This window comes from Pan troglodytes, chromosome 3 (genome assembly GCF_028858775.2).
Source record: "Pan troglodytes isolate AG18354 chromosome 3, NHGRI_mPanTro3-v2.0_pri, whole genome shotgun sequence".
Taxonomy (NCBI): Eukaryota; Metazoa; Chordata; class Mammalia; order Primates; family Hominidae; genus Pan; species Pan troglodytes.
The window spans coordinates 167372980-167387356 of NC_072401.2; the positions used below are offsets into that span (position 1 = coordinate 167372980).

General features: G+C 37.4%; 2 long non-coding RNA genes across 2 annotated transcripts in view; one reads left to right on the plus strand and one right to left on the minus strand.

The window, feature by feature from the left end:
• Positions 1–1236: 1236 nt before the first annotated feature.
• On the minus strand, positions 1237–13663 carry LOC104006264 (uncharacterized). Its single transcript, XR_679891.4, has 4 exons — positions 13611–13663; positions 8925–9289; positions 5240–5470; positions 1237–2142 (listed from the first exon to the last, which is right to left on the minus strand). It is a non-coding gene; the product is annotated as an uncharacterized LOC104006264 (long non-coding RNA).
• The window catches only part of LOC104006263 (uncharacterized), a 32878-nt gene continuing 27470 nt past the window's right edge, over positions 8970–14377 (plus strand). Inside the window, exon 1 of the long non-coding RNA XR_679890.4 lies at positions 8970–9292. This is a non-coding gene — a long non-coding RNA (uncharacterized LOC104006263). The remainder of the gene's footprint in view (positions 9293–14377) is intronic.

Below are 14377 nucleotides of genomic sequence, written 5' to 3' on the forward strand. Positions count from 1 at the left end.
AACAAATGATTATGGCGAAGCTCAGAAAGACAGTAGTCCATCTTAACGTAGTCAAAAAGATTTCAATACAAATAAGTGTCAGGGTTCAAACAAACATATACATCCAAAATTGCTTTGCCTTGGGATAAATCCTGTCTTCGTACCACTAGTCTCATGAATTTCAATCTTCCATAGTAAGTTTGTAGTAAGGCAAAAGATAAATAAAGACATAGGGCATCCAGTAAAGTCATGGAGCCCTGTGAAGTCTTTACCCTGAGAATTAAAGAAGCAGGTGGTAGGATAATCAGATCTTATTTGTGGGCCTGGTTTTCTCAAATACGGTTTGTGCTTTATCAAATGTTTTCTCCAATTTTCTATACTTTTTCAAATCTCTTTTTTTCTCTCTCTTCAAAATCTTTATTAGACTCTCCCCTAAAAATACCGTTTCCTTTAATAATTCAGAGTATTCAGAGTATTGATGATCTAATAGATTCTTAAATATGCAACATAAAAATAGTTGGATGAGCCAAATAAATTCCTGTATTAAGGTACTATAATTTCATTTTTCACCATATAAAGAGAGCATCATCTGAGAAAGAAAGTTGGGAAGTAATTATCAAACAAGCTTCCACATAAAAAATGAGGATAGTTGCTGGTCAATCCATTCCCTGTTTCAAAACCATTGTGTAATGGATTATAAAACAATTTTTATAGCCTATCTTTAAGAATCACAGTGGACTAATTTACACTCCACCAACAGTGTAAAAGCATTCCTATTTCTTCACAGCCTCGCCAGCATCTGTTGTTTCCTGACTTTTTATTAATAATCACCATTCTAACTGGTGTGTGATGGTATCTCATGGTTTTGATTTGCATTTCTCTAATGACTAGTGATGCTGAACTTTTTTTTCGTATGTTTATTGGCCACATGAATGTCTTCTTCTGAAATGTGTCTGTTTATATCCTTTGCCCACTTTTTGATGAGGTTGTTTGTTTTTTTCTTGTAAATTTTTTTTAAGTTCATTGTAGATTCTGGATATTAGCCCTTTGTCAGGTGGATAGATTGCAAAAATTTCCTCCCATTCTATAGATTGCCTGTTTACCCTGATGCTAGTTTCTTTTGCCATGCAGAAGCTCTTTAGTTTATTTGGATCCCATTTGTCAATTTTGGCTTTCCTCAAGGATCTAGAACCAGAAATACCATCTGACCCAGCAATCCCATTACTGGGTATATATTCAAAGGATTATAAGTCATTCTACTATAAAGACACATGCACACGTATGTTTATTGCAGCACTATTCACAATAGCAAACACTTATAACTAACCCAAATGCCCATCAATGATTGACTAGATAAAGCAAATGTGGCACTTATACACCATGGAATACTATGCAGCCAGAAAAAAGAATAGGATCATGTCTTTTGCAGGGACACGGGTGAAGCTGGAAGCTCAGCAAACTAACACAGGAACAGAAAACCAAACACCACATGTTCTCACTCATAAGTGGGAGTTGAACAATGAGAACACAGGGAGACAGGGAGTAGAACATCACACACCGGGGCCTGTTGGTAGGTGGGGGGCCAGGGGAGAGAGAACATTAGGACAAATACCTAATGCATGTGAGGTTTAAAACCTAGATGACAGGTTGATAGGTGCAGCAAACCACCTTGGTGCATGTATACCTATGTAACAAACCTGCATATTCTGCACATGTATCCTGGTACTTATAATAAAATAAAAATAAATTAATTAATTAAGAAAAAGAATCACAGTGGAATGAGGGGGCCTTAATTCTTGGAGTTGGGAAAGACATTAGAAATAATCTAGTCTGTGTTCTTCATTTTATAAATGAGGGAACTGAGGCCTGCAAAGGTCCAATCACTTTTACAAGATTATACATCTAGGTAATGGCAAAGCTAAAACTCCTCCCTAGGACTCCTGCTCTCTATTCCAGCACTGTGTGCATTATACCATTCAACATCTTCTGTAGTAGTAAAAATATAGGTATCATTGCAGAACATTCCACTTTTGACTGATACACATTCAAATCCCACTATCCAGTATGCATATACAGCCTTAAATGAGAGTCTAGCTTAGAACACAGCAACTCGCAATGTTCTGTTTTCTCAGTTACTTCAATTTCTCTCTATGGAGTCTCCATCTGTCCAGAAAAACATACGTATTTTGATGAAAACCTTAAACTTCTAAGGAAAAATCAGTTGAAGGCTAATGTTAGATACATTTTAAAAAAAGCAAATAAACTTTTGTCAATAAGTAAGGGAAAGGATTATAGAGTAAGCTCTCCGAAGAATAGACTATTCGGTTCCAACCCCTCTCTGAGGTATGTTAGATACATTTTAAAAAAAGCAAATAAACTTTTGTCAATAAGTAAGGAAAAGAATTATAGAGTAAGCTCTCCAAAGAATAGACTATTCGGTTCCAACCTCTCTCTGAGGTGTGTTGAGGTTCCTCTACACTCACGGGGCATTAGACAGTTGATTCTTTTTCTTCTCTAGTGCATCATGTGCATAGAGTAGTATTAAAAATTGGTTTGGACACAGGAGTCCATCTTAAAGTGGATCACGTGTGACCTTGTACATTGTTCCCACAGTTAGGTAAACTCCTTCCTTTTCTCTTCCAACCCCTGTGCCAAAGCCCTCTGAAAATCCCATATGTTATTGCTTTGCAAAACTCAAATCCTGTACATTTGTCCTTGAATATGACAGTAATGTATAGTTTATTTTCCAGATGGAGAAAGTCTTTGTCATAAAAATCAATAACTTTAAAATATATATATTAGTTAACAGTAACTTGGAAGTGATTCAAAGGAAAAATAAAGCTATTTTCACCATTAGTAAGTCCAAGGGACTCATAAAACTTTCAGTGGTGTTTGAATCAAAATATAGGCTGCTCTCTCTTCAATTAATGGAAGTTGCATAGGAATGTAAGATGGCCTTAATTTATGTAAGTCCTTAAATTTTTTTATATTTTTATTATGTATTGCCTTTAGTTTAAATTTCTACATAAAACTAAATGACTGAGGCATATTTTTGCATCTACATATTCAAACAATATTTCTCTCAAAATATTAAGAACAAAGTATATTAATTTCAGATATCCCAAACTTGACAATATGTTAAGGTTATGTATATTATTGGTTTTTCTATAGAACTCTCATGCTAAACTGATATTTAATTAAAAATATTATTATATTTTAGGTCACAATTTGGCTCCTTAAAATCTAAAAAGAAAAACATTTTTAAAACCTAATAGAAAGATTTCTGAGAATTTTAATGAAAGTTAAAGTGGACTAAAACCATTAAGCTGTACAGGAAAGTAGATTTCACTGCCTGGATTAAATTAAGAGCTGCCTTAAAAATACATATTTTGATATATAAAATATTTTTTCAGAACGTTAAATACATGTCTATAATAACATTGCTTTAAAAGTGAAACCAATTAATTTTGTTTCATTATTCAAACTGGGAAAATGCTAGAACAAAAAAAAAGTAATGAAATAAAATACATAGGTGATGGCTGATTTATGTCATTTTTAGTCTTTTAGCTATTTCATATGACTTTCAGTTTAATAATTTAGCATAGTATTACAAGCAAAAATTAAACTTTCTCTCTGTGTATCCAATTTCTTTCTGACCATGCCACTTCCATGTGTTCTCTCAGATATGAGTTAACAAGACAAATGAGCAGAGAAACTATGACTCTCCATGCTGCAGAAGGAAAATGCTCCTAGCGAACATCTGCTTTGGGTAAAGTAATTTAATTGCAAAGATCACGGTGGTATGTTGAGATTTATTTCAAGGGAAGAGCAAGGAAGCAAAAGAGGGCAGTGGGAACCCTTGACACCCTCCTTCCTTATGGAATTTTATCATCAGCGGTGAAGGGGCCAAGAAAAATCTTTCTTCTTTTGCTTTCCTTTGTATCAATTTCCTCTTCTGAAATAAGGAAGTCTCAACAAAATAGTCTGGACTTTGAAATATTTTATATATGTATGAAATATTTTATGTATATCTTTTTCTGTACACACATGTGCAAAACATACACACACACACACACACACACACACACACATAGTCTAGCCCTTGCCATATTTAGATGTGTTCTCTGGACAGTAAAATCCACCTTAGCTTATAGAGGCCACTAATTTTCCTGAGATTTCCAAGCCTATTTAAATCTATAGAATGAGCGAATGTCATTAAATGAATTTGTAGGCTCAGGATAAGTGGTTCACCTATATACCTCCAAGACCAACAATAAAAAGCATTCTAACCAAGGCTTATGTTGAGGCAATGCTCATTTAGGAAGTAACATGGACTAGACTGTGATTTATGGAGAAATGGTGGCATAGATACATGTAGAGAGATAGGTAAGTTGATTGACTGCAGCAGAAATCTGCTGTTGTACAATCTGTTCAGATACTTGGCATCATGAAAACATTTATGGAATAATGTCTATTGTGTAAGTCATTACCATAATTTTTTAGAGATAGTGGTTGAGATAGTAAATATTCAGAATTTAGGGCATTCATCGGATCTACTAAGACGGACAGGCAGGGAGCACACAGTGGTGTTATAGATGTCAGTAGGTTCCTAGGGTGCCCAGGTTAGGTCTTCTCTTTCTCTTCAACAATTCCAGTTGCCTTTCAGATACATACATGAACTAAGAACAACCCTTTCCACTTAGAGAAGTGGAAGGAAGCAAGGAGAGTCTTATGATACCATTTTGAATGAAATAAAAAACGTGGACTCCATGACAAGTCAAGCAGATTCAAAACGTGCAAATGAATAGATTGAAGTAGATGCTAAGTGACATCTCCCAAAACATACTTCAAGGATGACCAGTGAGTTGTGAGGCTCATCCGTGGAGGCTCAAAATGGATCTTAACATGCAAGTCCTTTCCTTCATTCCTACATGTGGGTGGTCTGAATGTTCTTGGACCACTTCTATGTTCTTGTATCATTGGAGGTCACTCAATAAAACTGAAGTGCATTGTTGATAGTTGCTAACATTTGGTATGCATAAACTAAAATTAGCATGATACTTAAGTTTGCTAAAGACTTTAATTCCATAATCCTAATAGATTTCCAGTGATTGAACAATATTATACAGCTCCTCTTGTACAGGAGCTAATAAATGGTAAAAGTCAAGACCAGAAGCATTTCTCACACTAGCACAGTGCTCTTAATAGTCCATTCAGCTAAATAATAGGTTGGATCACAAAAAATCAGACTTTTACATACCTTCATAGTCCAGAATAGGAGGTCAAATCTAAGAAGAGGAAACTTGCATAGGAGTAGAAATTGTACACTTTTAGACTTCATTTTGAAATGCCAGATGCAAAGTACAGGATTAGAGAATCTTTGCTTTATATATATTCGTGATAAACAACATCACATTTTAGTAAGAACGCTGATGAACTTGACTTTGTGCAGGGAAGGATGAATGGTCTGGGAAACATACAGTTGAAAGAACTGAATATGGAGAAAGGATTTAGAGTAAGTAGTTGTCAGATGGAAAACTGATTCATTATTCTGTAGGGTTCTGTGGCTTCATTTGTGAAAATACAGAGAAGAGATGTGTTAGACAATTCCATAAAAGGGGATGCTTTCTTCTGCATCTCAGTTTCCTACTCTGAAAGAGGATAATTTTATTAATCCTTGGGCCAGAAGCAATGAGGGAACATCTACTTAGCATCTAAAATCTTTATAACATGTAGGGAATGATGTGCTTTTCCCAGTTCCCCTGTTTGAATGAGGGACTAGTTTTCCTAATTACTGGAAGTGCTTGCCGACTGACAGCTCTCAGGTATCACAAGGCTGTGGGTGGTACATCCACTCCACAGATGTACAATCTGGACATGTGTGTCCAGAATCAGACACACATAAGGCTGGGACACACAAATAAGCTGCAGGTAGTCCAGATCTTAGAAACCCCCTGATACCTATCATTGATGCCCCAGTGCCTCTTTCTCCACTTATTCCTGTTATAATATCAAGGACACTCACTTTATAGCGAAGGAAATGAAGCAGTGGGCAGAGGTCCATGGAATCTAGGGCTAGTGTCCCATACCACAGCCCCAGAAGCTGCAGGGCTGACCAACCTAATCATTTAGGATGCTGCGTACTCTCTAAATTGATAGCTTTATGATGTTGTGCCCCTAGTGGATAGAATGAATGGGCTTGAGAACCAACATTCTTTCGTCCTCTTGGAGAAAGTTTGCTTCCCTTCCCCAAATCTTTGGGGTTCTGTGCATTTAAATGTCTTGGTTCCCAAAAAGGGAGTGTTTCTAGCACGTGGCCCAGTATGCATCCCACTGAACCTAAAGCTACACTGCTACCTACACACTTCAGAATCCTCAGGCCAAGGTGCCAGCAGGCAAGATGAAGAGTTACCATCATGGCAGACATAACTGACCATGATCATCAGAGGGAGGCACAGGTGATGACATACAACAGGGGCAGGGAGGAATGTGCTTGGCAAGCAGGTGATCCATTTGGGCATCCCTTACCCAATTTTGATGGCAAATGGATGTGTGCTGCCACCTGAGAAGAACATGATGACAAGAGGTTCACATAACTCAGGGATGAAAGTCTAGGTCATGCCGGCCGGGCTCGGTGGCTCACGCCTGTAATCCCAGCACTTTGGGAGGCCGAGATGGGCAGATCACGAGGTCAGGAGATCAAGACCATCCCGGCTAACACGGTGAAACCCCGTCTCTACTAAAAATACTAAAAATTAACTGGGTGTGGTGGGGGGCGCCTATAGTTCCAGCTACTCAGGAGGCTGAGGCAAGAGAATGGCGTGAACCCGGGAGGCGGAACTTGCAGTGAGCTGAGATCGTGCCACTGCACTCCAGCCTGGGTGACAGAGCAAGACTCCATCTCATAAAAAAAAAAAAAAGAAAGTCTAGGTCATGCCACCAGGTAAACTGCACAGAACAGCAGAAGTGAGAGTTGAGGGTGAGCAGTGTCTGGAATGGACTGAAGAAGACAATGAGTATTGGTGGTGGCCTTGAGACCAGTAATGTGGGCTATAGTTTGTCCCATCCTTTTCCTTTTATCAGTTTTCCTCAGGAAAAGAGTTCCATCAGAATCATGGAGGAACTGCTCTCAGAACTTCAATCCCTCCTTAGGCTCCAATGCCACCTGCTATTCCAAGTCACTAACATCTTTCACCTGAAACAGTGTCTTGTCTCATAGGCCCGCCATTATCCACCACATCACAGCTAGAGGGAACTGTCAGCAACAGAAGTCAGATCATGTTATTTTTCTGCTAAAAACACCCCCAATGGTTTTCCATCGCCCTTAAAATCAACTTGAACTTCATGGCCCCAGGCTGCTCCACAGACCTCGTCTCCTACCACTCTCCCTCATGCCCACGTGGGCCAGCCATATTGGCTTCACTCTCATGAGTATGCCAGACTCCTTTCATATCAGGAGCTTGCTCTACCCTTCTGTGTCTGGGATGCACTTTCTCCTGATCTTCACACGGCTGGTGGTGTCACTTCCTTTATGTCTCTGCCCAGATGTCACTTCCTCAGAGGGGTCTTTCTAGACACTATATTTAAAATACCCTATGTCATCTACAACCTAACTGATTAGTTGGCTTTATTTTTTTTCATTGTACATGTAACAATTTCTAATGAGATTGTTATTTTATTATTAGCATGTGATTTAGGTATTAAATATTATTTAGGTATTACTGTGAGAATCCCTCATTTAGTGCAAGCTACATGTTTATCTTTATATCTCTAGCACCAAGAATAATGCCTGCCATGTGCTAATTCCTCAGTAATTATTTATTGAATTAATGAATGATGCATATATAATGTTTATTAAAGATTACCCAATGAGTGCCTTCAGTGAATTTGTTGCCATCATTTGCAGTGGATTTTGTTGCTTTTCCTTTTAAAGAATAAGCCCAAACTACAGACCACACTTAAGAATATTATGAATGAAAAATCTGTATATTTATCATATTTTTTAAAACTATGGTTATTACATGACTAGGGTATATAGTATATTACCCTGAAAAAAATTCCACTCTCCAGCTTACTTTGGTAAGAGTATTTAATTTGCCTGAGCCAGATTTTAGTTACAAACTTCCAAATGAGTCATTGTTTCTTTGGGAACATTTATCCTACCTGTTTCCACCACTTCCTCTGGGGAGGTTAATCTAAATTCTGATAATACCAAGAAAGGCAGAACTTAAGTTTTGTTCTTATTATTAACAAGTTTAAATGACTTCTTTTGAACTTTTCCTTTTATTTGAAACACATAATTGTGACTTTCTAAATTGAAGTTAGCCATTAATATATAATTCAGAGCCTACTGGATGACTTTTCTTTGTGGATACTGATGTCATTGTTCTCTTTCTCAATGGTACAAACAAAAACACTTCAGAAAGTAAACCCTTGTCTATTGTTACAGTAAGGTGCATAAGTATTCAAGCCTAATATTTTCAAGGTAACCTTTTAGGTAATTACAGACACTGCCATTTTATGGAGGGGAACTTATTCATTTATTATTTTTTTAAAAAACAAAAGGATTTGATGAAATGTTCAGCTAGCCAACCTGACAACTCTTTTATTTTTGTTTTGTTAAGAGTCAAGCTTGACTTCTTACAAAATTACAATTTAGATGTTAAATGACATCTCTTAGGAACATTCAGAAATAGAGATAATTAGAAAAATAAATTTGGAAATTAGCTTGCAGGGCCCTTGGTTAGGGATCTTTGGGCATAGTGAGCCATCTCTTTAAAGAAAAATGAGATACTATCTTTAAGAGAACTGAAGTTACCTGGACCAAATCACAGCATGGCTTATCTGCTTCCTCCCTCCCTCAAAGGTAAAATCCTCTCTGAGACACAGAAGTATCTGGTTAAATTTTATCTCAAGATAGCCTACTTGGGACAACATGCATTCACCTGCTGTGGTAGACAGAATAATGCTTCCTGGAAGATGTCCATGTCCTTCTTCCTAGAACCTGTGAATATGTTAACTTATATGGCAATAGGCATTCTGCAGATGTGATTAACAACCTTAAGATGGAGAAGTTATCCTGGGTTATCCAAGCAGGCCCAATGTAATCACAAGGGTCCTGGTAGGAGGTCAGAAGAGCCAGTGATGTGACAACAGACACAGGTCAGAGTTATGTGGCCATGAGCCAAGGAGTGTCGGCTGCCTCTAGAAGCTAGAAAAGGCAAGGAACAGACTCTCTCTTGAAGCTTCCAGAAGAAACTGGCTGTGCAAATACTCCATAGGACTCATTTTGGCCTTCTTATCTCCAGAGCTGGTAAGAGAATGAATTTGTTGTTAAAGCCACAAGGATTGTGATGATTTATTACAACAGCAATAGAAAATGAATACACCTACATTACCTTGACCACAATTTTGGGTGAAGACACTAGTTAAATATTTGCCTGAAGCTCACTCTGTACATTTGGGCATAAGAAAAGCTCTTCAGACTGTGGTTTTGAGGCAAAGTGACACAAGGGAGTACAGATCCTCTTCAGCATGTAAGTTTAGTTTAAGCTTAAGCATACTTTACATCTTAAAATTTTTAATGTATCTACTCAAATCTAGTCTAAATCTAGTGTAGTAACTCTGAGCAGAAGGCATAATTCTAATGAAAGCATAGAAAAAATCTCAAGGATTATATGTGTAGTTTGAGTAAGGCATGGCTTCGTTTCAAATGAAATGAAATCAGATCATGAGATTTAAGATTGAGAAACGCTGACTTAGAGGCACTGAGACTTGTCTACGTTTCCTGGGAAATTCTTCTTATACTTTATTTTTCCTCTTCACTATCATTATGACAGTTTCCTATTGTATTACATTTATTTAGTTCCTTAACTACACCATTGATTCCTCTGTGATTAGGATCATGCCTTAATCATTTATGTGATTCACACTTAGCACAGGGATAATGATTTAGTTTATGCTCAATATGTGTTTAATAAATTTGAATTCTCATTCTGGGATTTTAGGATCTTTTGCTGAATATCTATAATTTTAAGATCCTTTGCCAAATATTGTAGAATTTTTACCATGCAGATGCCAATGAAAGCATTTGGTACTGCTGATCAATAAATAATTGTTTGGCTCTATTAAAAACTACACACTTGTATCCTGTGTCCAATTTTTATCTCCCAATTATTTGATAAATCTTCATTGATTGTTTTATTTAAAAATTATTTTTTCTAGAATGTTAATGACAGAGCCTTTAGAAATAAGTTACATTAAGATTAATGTTTTATTTTGTTGGTTGACCTCTCAGGGCTTTTTTCCATTTTGGCCTTCAGAAGTCAACAAATTAAATTATGAAACTATTTCTTCCCTTATTCTTTCACATCTTTGCTCCCTATTTTTTTCTTTTGCCTCATCCAAGTGAGGATTCTCCCGCCTGGATTTTAACTGTCTTGATTTGTAGCTGGCTCTTCTCTATAATGTACTTATGTCTTATTTTATCTGTAAACTATTATGTTAATCTGAACCCTAGAATCTTTTAAGCGACGTAATCACTTACAATGTTATCAGTATCTCCTTCAGAAAATATTATTTTGATCTGAGAGTTTCAATCTAATTCATCGTGGAATTGTAAATTTCTCTGAACTACTAACTTTAGCTACCACCACTCCTATCCCTCAATGTCCCTGTTCAGAAAGAACAGGGGCCAGAAAGAGTTCTCTTTTTTTTTTGAGACAGAGTCTCGCTCTGTCGCCTAGGCTGGAGTGCAGTGGCACGATCTTGGCTCACTGCAAGCTCTGCCTCCTGGGTTCATGCCATTCTCCTGCATCAGCCCCCCGAGTAGCTGGGACTACAGGCGCCCACCACCACGCCCGGCTAATTTTTTTATTTTTAGTAGAGACGGGGTTTCACCGTGTTAGCCAAAATGGTCTCCATCTCCTGACCTCGTGATCCGCCCACCTTGGCCTCCCAAAGTGCTGGGATTACAGGCGTGAGCCACCGCGCCCAGCCCAGAAAGAGTTCTTAATTTCTTCCCTATATATATCTAAAATAAAAACCAAAAGCTTCACTGGTAAAGGTTACTACCCCATTGGATTTTTTATTCAAGTGGTCATAATTTTAAAAAATTAAATTTTGTGCACTTTGTAGACTAAGTTTTGTCTGAAAGTAGGTAACTTTGAGGTAGAGCAAACCAATGCCTCAAAAAGGGATTTCCTTTATTACCAGCTAAGGAGTATTTTTGAATATCAATCACAGCTAATAATTTCTGAGAATGCATTTACTTTTTAGAATATTAACAATTTTGATCATACAGAATTATTTTTTTTGCGCTGAGAAAGAGAAATCTCTATTCTTCCTATAGTGAAAGTGCATGGCACATAACAGTGCAATAATTTTATCACTTTCACTCATAAAATAATTGCAGAGTGGGAAAAGGCATCCTACCAAAGGAAAAAAAAGTAAGGAGAAAACCTATGTTAAATAATGAAATATCTAACTGTAGAAATGTTTTAAAAGTAACATTGTTCCTTTAAATTTAATGCTGACCACAATGCTTTGTAATTTTCCTTACGAAAACTGGATTTTCCCAGCATGACACCCAGTGCTGGCATCAATATCAGACGCTTAAAAATACTCATGCCAAGGAGTTAACAGGAAATATCTTGGCAAATTCAGAGTCAAAAGGAAAGCACAAAATTGTCAGAAGGCATATCGTGTTTCTCAGAATTATCTGTATCATGTTGGAAGTTTTTATACGGAAGTGTGTGTTGACACAAATGATTAAGGCCAGGATTCCTACAATTGACAGGAAAATGACCTATAAATAATGACCTCTGATGGACTTGTCATGCAGTCATTAAGTGAAATATTCTAGTACCAGTTTCCTCTCTTTGGTATCCCAGTTTCCGGCTTCTGTGAAGTACTTTTCCTTTGCGAAGATCACTCATTTTACCTGAGACCATCAGATTTTCTCTGGGCTTTATGAAATGATAATTTCATTTACTGTCTTAGCAGATAGCAATATCAATTGAGTTTCACAGCCTTTTTGGGGCACATTTTTGCTTACACGAAAATTTTTTCTGAAGAACCTCTTATTTCTATTGCTACCTAAAATGCAAAGTAAACTGCTTGAAATATTGAAAGTTTAGGATTTTTTCAAGTTTAAGATAAAAGTTAATTTTTAAAGTCATTAAGCAACTAGTTTGCCTATTATTTTATATAATGTGTTGTCGATTTTTCACTAAATTTATACATTTCAATATAATTCCTTGGGAAATGGTATTCAGAAACTTGCAAATGAGATATTATATTTCAATTATCTCACCATATATGTATATCATAAATGAAATGTAAATTTCTAGAAAACTAATTTTATTAACCAAACTGAGGACAGTGAATGAAATCACAGTTCACTTTTAATTTTCATAGGGCCCATTCAGGTTTTCTTCTCTTTAGTCATTTCTCCTTCTAACCCCAAAACACCCTATGAACCAGTGGTCTATTTTTTTTCCTTCTTCTTTCCCTTTTTCCCTTCCTTCCTTCATGTCTGTGGGTAAGAGATTGCAGAGGAAAAGTGATAGGTGATAAGCCCTGTCTTCTAAACCCACAAGCAAGATGCATGGATTTAAGCACTTAAAGGAAAAGAAAAATAAAGAATTTGAAACTATGTCACAATATCACCATATTATATTACATCAATAAATAACATCATTGAAGCAAACATATAATTGAGCCTGAGAAACACTTACAGGAATCAAAAGCTGAGGGCTGCACCACCAAAGAGAGAATCAGTACCCTATAAATTCTACATTTCATGACTTATGTTGCTCATTCTAAATGCTAATCTTGGGATAACATTTTTTTAGGAGCACTTTTTTTAAAATTTAATTTTAATTTTAATTCATTTATTTTTTGAGGCAGAATTTCGCTCTTGTCCCCCAGGCTGGAGTGCAGTGGCACGATCTCAGCTAACTGCAACCTCCGCATCCAGGGTTCAAGCAATTCTCCTGCCTCAGCCTCCTGAGTAGCTGGGATTACAGACATGTGCCACCATGCCCAGCTAATTTTTTAATATTTTTACTAGACGGGGTTTCACCATGTTCGTCAGGCTGGTTTCAAAGTCCTGACCTCAGGTGATCCTCTGGTCTAGGCCTCCCAAAATGCTGGGATTACAGCCTGGCCTTAGGAGCACTTTTAAAATGACCACTTTTAAAACTCCCACATAAACAATCTCACATTAGAAGATATGTAAGAAAGAAATAATATATTGATCTTGTAACAAGGTATAGAAATTCAAAATGAAAAGGACCTTAGAATTATTTCATTTAAACTTCTGATCTTAGAGCCAATGAAAGTGAACTTGAGAGAACTTGGAGCCAATGCGACTTGCCTACATCCACAGGGTCAAAAATAAAACTGGTCTCTAATCAACGAGAATCTGATAAAACATGCTGTATGTTCTGAAAGCCAATTCTAATCATGAGCCTTGGATTAATTAAAGTCCCTGGAACTTGCAATTTCTGTTCTCTCCCTCTGCCTCCTCATACATTCTCTTTGGATGGCATGTGTACCAATCAACATTGCTGTGTGGTTTACACTAGAGGCTGGAGACTATGAGAAGAGGAATAAGACCCAACACCTACCTTTATAAAGGACTCACAATCGGCCAGGCGCGGTGGCTCACGCCTGTAATCCCAGCACTTTGGGAGGCCGAGGCGGGCGGATCACGAGGTCAGGAGATCAAGAACATCCTGGCTAACACAGTGAAACCCCGTCTCTACTAAAAATACAAAAAAAATTAGCCGGGCCTAGTGGCAGGCGCCTGTAGTCCCAGCTACTCGGGAGGCTGACGCATGAGAATGGCATGAACCAGGGAGGCGGAGCTTGCAGTGAGCTGAGATCACGCCACTGCACTCCAGCCTGCGCGGCAGGGCGAGACTCTGTCTCAAAAAAAATAAAAATAAATAAAAATAAAAAAAGGACTCACAATCATGAAGGAGAGATAAAACATGCACACATAAAATAAAATAAAAGGAGAAATTCAATACTTGACAGTGAAGTCTGATGCCATCCAGCAGAGTCTTAATTGGAGTCTCTTGAGCTAATGTCTTTGCCCCTTGAACCACTTTGATCAAGGCTTCATGAATAACCTTTCTAGAGCACCTCTGTGACTCTACTCTTTTCCTACTTGAAATCAATGGGTGGCCGTATCAGAAAAAAAATCTAGTCAGCACTTAATACAATACGAACTCTCCTTCCACCCTTCCTCCAGATCTTTTCCTAGGGTTAGGTCTCATTAGCCACCTAAAATGGAAGTGATCTCCAGCCAAACGGCACAGCCCACTATTGCCTGACACACTATATTTTAAAAATTTGCCTCTTTTCTCCTGTTTGTGACATGCTATGTGGT